Source organism: Diadema setosum, chromosome 7, assembly GCF_964275005.1.
Source record: "Diadema setosum chromosome 7, eeDiaSeto1, whole genome shotgun sequence".
Lineage (NCBI taxonomy): Eukaryota > Metazoa > Echinodermata > Echinoidea > Diadematoida > Diadematidae > Diadema > Diadema setosum.
Genome location: NC_092691.1, coordinates 7,519,675 through 7,526,809, shown reverse-complemented (window position 1 = coordinate 7,526,809; position 7,135 = coordinate 7,519,675). Strand labels below are relative to the sequence as shown.

The window sequence follows — 7,135 nt, the reverse complement described above, 5'->3', positions numbered from 1 at the left end:
TTGATCCGTAACAATATCATTGTTTACTGAAATTACATTTTGGAGCTTAGTGAGTTTCATTTTCGTATCGCACCAATATTATGACCATGTGAACAAATCTATTACTTTGCTTTTTGACGTGATCGGTACATTGGGTGTTGGGTAACACTTACAAACAGAATATCAGCGATATACGAGGTATCCCAGAAATTGTACTTCACTTCGGAAAAGTGTTTTGATGCTGGACCTTCGCATGACGGCAGATTCATTTCCCGACATTTTAACCGCTAACATCTCACAACCTTAGTAATATCGGAGAAAACTGCAAAATCAGAATGTAAAGTCTAGCACTCATCCGTCGCGAAAGTTATGCATCCACACATCAAAGAATAATACGATGATCAAGTCAAGCACGCATCCTTATGTTTTGAAAAAAAAAGAAAAAATATATAAAATTGTTAAACATTATATGATTAGTATGATCACGTTATTTGAGGTAAAAAAAAAAATCATGAGGGAAAACATTTGAGGTGCAGTAAAAACTAAAATCTTTCCAACAAAATTACCATGATGCAAAATGATAGAAAGAGAGAATCAAAGGACTTCAAAAATCATCGTACCCGTGTAGCAGCTATAAAGAAGAAGGCAATGCTGGTAAGTGGGATTGAGCCGCCGGGGCAACAAAATACCAAGCAAAGAAACAAGATGTCAATCAATCAAACAAACAAACAACGAAAAGAAACTACAAACATAAAGACAACCTTTAGAAACTCTGCTAATGTGGGCTTTTTTGATGTCATTATCTCTCATTTGAAATTACGTCTCCTTACTCGCTAATCGCTCCTGATTAGTTTACGTTATTCAGCAGTATAGTCAATACAGCTATCTTCTGTCCGAAGATCTGAGGCGCTTTTCTTATTGCTGCGAATTCTGTTCACTACACGTCTTGTAACTCAGAGTGTCATCTTTTTCTCTAGCAGAAACAGTATTTACACTGTATACTGTCGAAGTTCAGTCGTCCCGGTGTAGCGTAGAATGCTAGCTTCATTATTCATACTTTTCTTTATCAATTTTTATGATTTCGATCACTGATCGTGCCTTTGCATAAATCAAAGTATGTGCTCTGTCTCCCCCTCTCTTTCTCTCTCCCTCACTCTCTCTTTATATCTTGCCCCTCAACTTCTTCATTTCTGATCGTTGACTTGTTATTCACATTAGGCATAATAGGACTGTGAAGTTACGATAATCTCAATGTCAATAGTGATCACTATCGCTGCAAAGGAAGGGGGAAGTTTTCGCCGTCTGGTTCATGAGTTCAATTAGATACTCTCAATGATGATAATATACATAATAAATGAATGCATGTACACGCCAAATACAGAATGAGCTGTTTTTCACATTTGTAGTTTCGTATACACCCATGCAATCACTCGTATGCTGTAGGATGCATATAGGATGATGCTTCAGTTCGCTACAAACTGAAGGGTTTCAAGGAATGAATGCAGAACACAGGTGGTACTGAAACTCATATTTTGTTGTGCACAGAAATGAAGCAAAATATGCTTTAGGCAAAGGGAGTCGAAGTAATTCCTGTCAAAAATTAATTTGGAAACGTGTTTTACTGACCTAAACACTCAAACCATGTTCAATAAAGCGTAGGTGTCACGCTAGTATATAAGTTTCATTCACGGGCTTCGAATATAACTATCATAGGGCTCTTCTAGTCTTCATAAAATATGTATCGTTTTTTTGCAGCTCCGCGATGCTCACTGCATTTGAAAGTCGACCGAAAGAACTCTCAAAAAAGGCAAAGTTTGTATAGGCTTATACTGCGTTTATTCATGAACAAAAGCTTCCTTTGAACATGTAAAATCTTCACAACTTATGCTACCATCAGGGGAGGTCTCTTGAATTCTTGGTTTCTGTTCTGTACGTTGCTCTGATTGACTATTCTTTCTTGGTAAAGACCCCATCTGCGCTAATTATAATCATTTTCAATTTTTTCTCACAGTCCGTCGAAATCAGAGGCCTTCCTTCAACACCCTGTCATTACCACATTCTTCAAACAAGGTACCCCACGTATTTCAAGTACCTGTATACAGCTTGTTGATTTTCTTATTTGACAACAATTAGATGCATTACTGACATAATCACTTCTTGAAAAATGTACACGAAAATCGTTGGCACAATGCATACAGTCAATCCACGTTACTATAGACATGATGGAGGATGGTTACGGAAATACATGTACGGACCCATCACGACAGCCACGTCCCACCGGTATCGAGACAGGAGTAATGCAACTGGAATGGACAGAATTTGAATATGTTTTGAAAATTGAATAATACAGAGCGAAAAAAAAAATGATAGTGTGATTTTTTATGCACATGTGAATACCTCTAGTATCCAAAATTCATGGAAATGGGTATTCTGCTACCCGCGATCTTCAATTCTGATCTGTGATAATAGCGAGTTCTTCAGATCGGCGACGCTAACATCAAGACGGCGCAGCCTCCCGTGTTGGACAATGATCATGGCTGCTGGCTGTGTCGCGCATGTTCAAAACATCATAATGATCTGCCTGATTAGCGTCCTCTTAGCGTTTGCGTGGCAAATCTTTAGTTCGTGTTTATACCACTGTGTGGTCAAGATGAGAGAGATGAATGGCAAGTTTTATGATTGAAACTTGTCTGTGTTCTTTCTTTCCTTTTTCTCACAAAAGCTGATTGCTTTTCTTATAGGCTACAACAACACGGTATTATGTATGCTGAAGAAGCTTTGCAAAGCGGGATAAAAAAAAAAAAAATCTGACTGAAGCATGAAGGAGAAGCATTTTTATGTTCTGCTTTACATGGTACATATATTGTCCTATACTATCATAACAGAGAAGAAGCGCCGTCCTAGGTTATCAAGTGCAGTTGTTATAACATTGCTGAATTTATAGTTGTAAGATACATATATTTTGGTATATATATATATATATATACATGTAGACAGAAAAGATGAAGATGAAGACTGTCAAAATGCATTACCACTCCACTTTTTCATCTTTTCTATACCTATACCGGTACCAACACGCGGACTAAACGTTTCATTATATATAATCATATATATCTTTACAACATATAAGGTGAAGCGGGCTTGGCCTCCTACGTTGTAGGTGCTGAATTATATTTATGTGTAGGTGTGACGGGAAAGACTGCTCGCAGACGTTGCAGTAATGTTCACTAATAGCCTTTTACTCTCCCAAGCTTTCGACGGAGTTACCAGTCTTTTTCAAGGGCTTGGGACGTAAACATAAAAGCGCGCAAAAAAGCAACCAATTTGCATACATTTGAACAGAATAAGGCAAAATTATATATAAAGATACACATATGTGTATCAAAAAAGATAATATATATATATATATATATATATATACATATATATATATATAAATATATATATATATATATATATATATATATATATATATATATATATTATATATGTTGATAAGGTAGTCCACGTGTTGGCAAGATAAAAAGATAAGTAACAAAGCTGTAACAAAGTTCATGCTGTATTCACCAGCGGTTTATTTCTTCACACAAATTTTCGAGCGTCTCGCCGCCCTTTCTCTAGTGCTGATACTGAGAGAACAATAACAAAATTCATTTTATTTTGTTATTGTTCTCTCAGTACCAACACTTGAGAAAGGGCGGCGAGCCGCTCGAAAATTTGTGTGAAGAAATAAACCGTTGGTGAATACAGCATGAACTTTGTTGCAGCTTTGTTACTTATCTTTATATATATATATATATATATATATATATATATATATGAAATGAGAGAGACAGAGCGAGAAAGAGAAGGCGCCTCGACCTTGTACAGAACAAGTGTACATGTAGCTACTTCATTATTCATCCAGGGTGAGAAGATAAGGGCATTCACGAACGTAGTTCAACGAATGTGTATATATATACGTGAAACATGTACGCTGAGTTATCTATACGTCCATGAATGCCATAATCTTTTCCCACTCTGTATATATGAGTGTATATATATATATATATATATATATATATATATATATATATATGTACATATGTCTTTTAAATCGACATGGTAATGGTTTATTGAAATGAATGTACTTCATTTTATTACAATGTTTAGTTCGTTGACATATTTGATGAAACTTAGATTTACTGACTAAAATCAACTGCATGATAATTATAGTCTGTCACAATTATTCACGCGTTTGAATCTGCTGGCAGAAAAGGTACAATATAACAGGGAGAAGGTAAGGTTGACATTCGCAATTGAAGTACTGCCAGTTCAAAACACTCATTCCCAATTATTTTACGAGTGCTTACAGACCGATATTCTTGTTTCGACAGGATATTTTCATGTATTTCTATAGTTTGACCAACAAAATACTGAGACATGTTTTTCGAATGTAATAGACCAAGACCAAGGTTGGGTGTCAAGGCCTTCTTTTGTTTGAGGCGTTCTTTCGGTAGGCGCTTTCATCTATGCAAATAAGGCACTCTTATTGTATTCGCGGTGAGGTGGCGGTGGCCATGAAACATCTATTGACGCGTGCCGCGCCTTTATTATGGGCTAGGTTTAGGAAATAGGCGGCACTCTTTCTTTTCAGGTCTTTCAAACGAAAGTTTTATTCTAGAGCCATAATAACCTTTGCTTATACGTGATTGGCGAAGGTATCAAACGTTGATAGTTTTAATCCTGCTATTCTATCACCCGAACTGATCACATTGACTTACATAAGAAGGGGGAAATTGCCAGTGATCATCATTTATCTCGATCTCTCCTGCGATTCAACAACGTTACTGCTTCATAATCTCTAAATACTCTATCAGTCTCTCCTGAATGAGCTAAAGTGTGCTCGCTTCTATGGCTCCACCGAGAAAACGGCGAAGGCGTGAGTTCACTGCCGAAGAGGTCCGTGATTTCATGTTGGACTCTGACTTCGAAATCGAGGATATTGTAGATGACAACTGGGAAGAAGACACGTAATCATCTCGTAGCAGTGAAAGCACAGAAGAACGTGATTCCTCACGTCTTCTCCCGGAGTTTGAAGAGCACGGTGAATCACTGTTTGAAGACTCGTCAGGCGACGAAGCTGATGGAGGTGACGATGACCACCTCAATGATCTACCTGCGCCTCATCCAACAACTCATGCTGAACCACTCTCCGATCACGATTGGCGGAGACTTGAGCCTGACGAGCGATTCAAGTCAAGTCGACGAGTGTATGAAGACCAACCCAGACTACTTTTCGACGCTGAAGGATTGGAGCCAGTGGACTTTTTTACGAAGTTCTATCCGACTTCCATCTTTGCCCACATAGCAGATGAAACGAACAAGTATGCGCAACAATTCTTCGATTGCCCAGCGCCCCTCCCAGAGGCTTCTCGATTCGGCGTATGGCTGGACACCGATGAGGAGGAGATACGCGCTTTCACCGCACTTCAAATAGCGATGGGACTGGTGTCAAAGCCATCTGTGCCTCAGTACTGGGAAACGAACTCCGACATCTTAGTGACTCCTGGGTTTGCCGACGTCATTTCCAGGAATCGATTTCAGCTATTGAACACCTTCCTACATTTCAATGACAACGAGAAGCTCGTGCCCCGTGGACAGCCCGGTTTCGACCCCCTTCACAAGACGCGCCCCCTCATCGATATGTCCCAGCCGACGTACCTTGAGCATTTCCTTCCCGGGGGATACCTGTCAATCGACGAGAGCTTGGCGCCGTTCAAAGGAAGAATCTCCTACAGACAGTACATCCCAAACAAACCACGGAAATGGGGGATAAAATTCTGGATGCTCTGTGACGCCCAAACGGGATTCTGTCTGCGGTGGCGGCAGTATGTCGGAGCCGAGGGACAAGACAATGGGGACAGCGCCACTGAAGCCCTGGTGAAGCAGCTGACGGAACCATTCTACAACACGGATCGCGTGATCGTGATGGACAACTATTATAGTTCCGTAAAGCTCTACGAGGATCTGTCACGGAACGGACTTGGAGCCTGTGGAACGGTGAGGAGCAACCGACGAGGACTCCCAGAAGAGATCCGACGTGGTGGCCTGCACCTTGCGAAAGGTGACGATCCCGTGTTTTTCGCCAAAGGGAGGGAGATGTCAGCAGTGACTTGGCATGACGTGAAACTCGTGAACGTCCTGTCGACCGTAAGCAGCAACGATCTCAAACAGAAGCAGATACGGAGTAAGAACGCCGAAGGAGGTCGCCGTACGATTCAGAAGCCAGCAACTGTTGACGTGTACAACAGGTTCATGAACGGCGTGGACAAAATGGATCAACGCATGTCCTACTACCGCTACCCTCATAAGAAAATCAAGGGATACCGCGTAACCTACCACTTCACCATGGAAGTAGCTCTCGTGAACGCTTACATCGCATTTCGCATGGCTGGCCACAAGATGTCCACGCGCGACTTCAGATGTCGGGTGATTGAGGGTCTGCTGAACGGCTACAGAGCATCTCGCTGTCGTCGGACACCGTCACCTCCCATCGCCGACAACGAGGCAAGACTGACTGAGCGCCACTTCCCAGCAGAGTTCGAAGATCGACAACATCGTCCTGACTGCTACGTGTGTTCGGACCGCAGGAGGGGAAGGCGAAGACAGACGAGGACATACTGCCGACAATGTGGACTTGCGATGTGTTGCATCCCGTGTTTCGAGATCTACCACACCAGAAAAGATTTCCGATCATAGGTCACAAACACTGAGTCTTCTGATGACATGAACTCTAAACAATGTCATGAACTTGTCGTGTATAGGACTGTCTACCGTTGCTTATAGAATATGCATGTTCAAATTACAGCTCACAGATGGCAAGCATTTCCAGGTGCATGATTCATTGCAATTACATGGACATTATTGGTTTTACGATCCAAGACTGAGATGTATTGAAGTATAATCACGATATCTGTCTGAACTTCACCTCAAAAGAAACGTTCTGTGTACTCTCACTTGTACTCATTTGCATGTACACAAAACCAGGCGGTTATTGTCTGTCAAATCGATCCCAATTACCAATGATTATGTCATTAGCCACGGTAACGTGAAATCTTTAGACATGAATTTCTCTGCCAAGTTATCTCTCATATTACATTGTCTATTTACAGTG

At 40.8% G+C, this 7,135-nt stretch overlaps 1 pseudogene; it reads left to right on the top strand.

Moving 5' to 3' along the window:
- The first annotated feature begins 4,872 nt into the window (after positions 1-4,872).
- Positions 4,873-6,720, top strand: LOC140230730 (piggyBac transposable element-derived protein 4-like; annotated as a pseudogene).
- Positions 6,721-7,135: the final 415 nt, after the last annotated feature.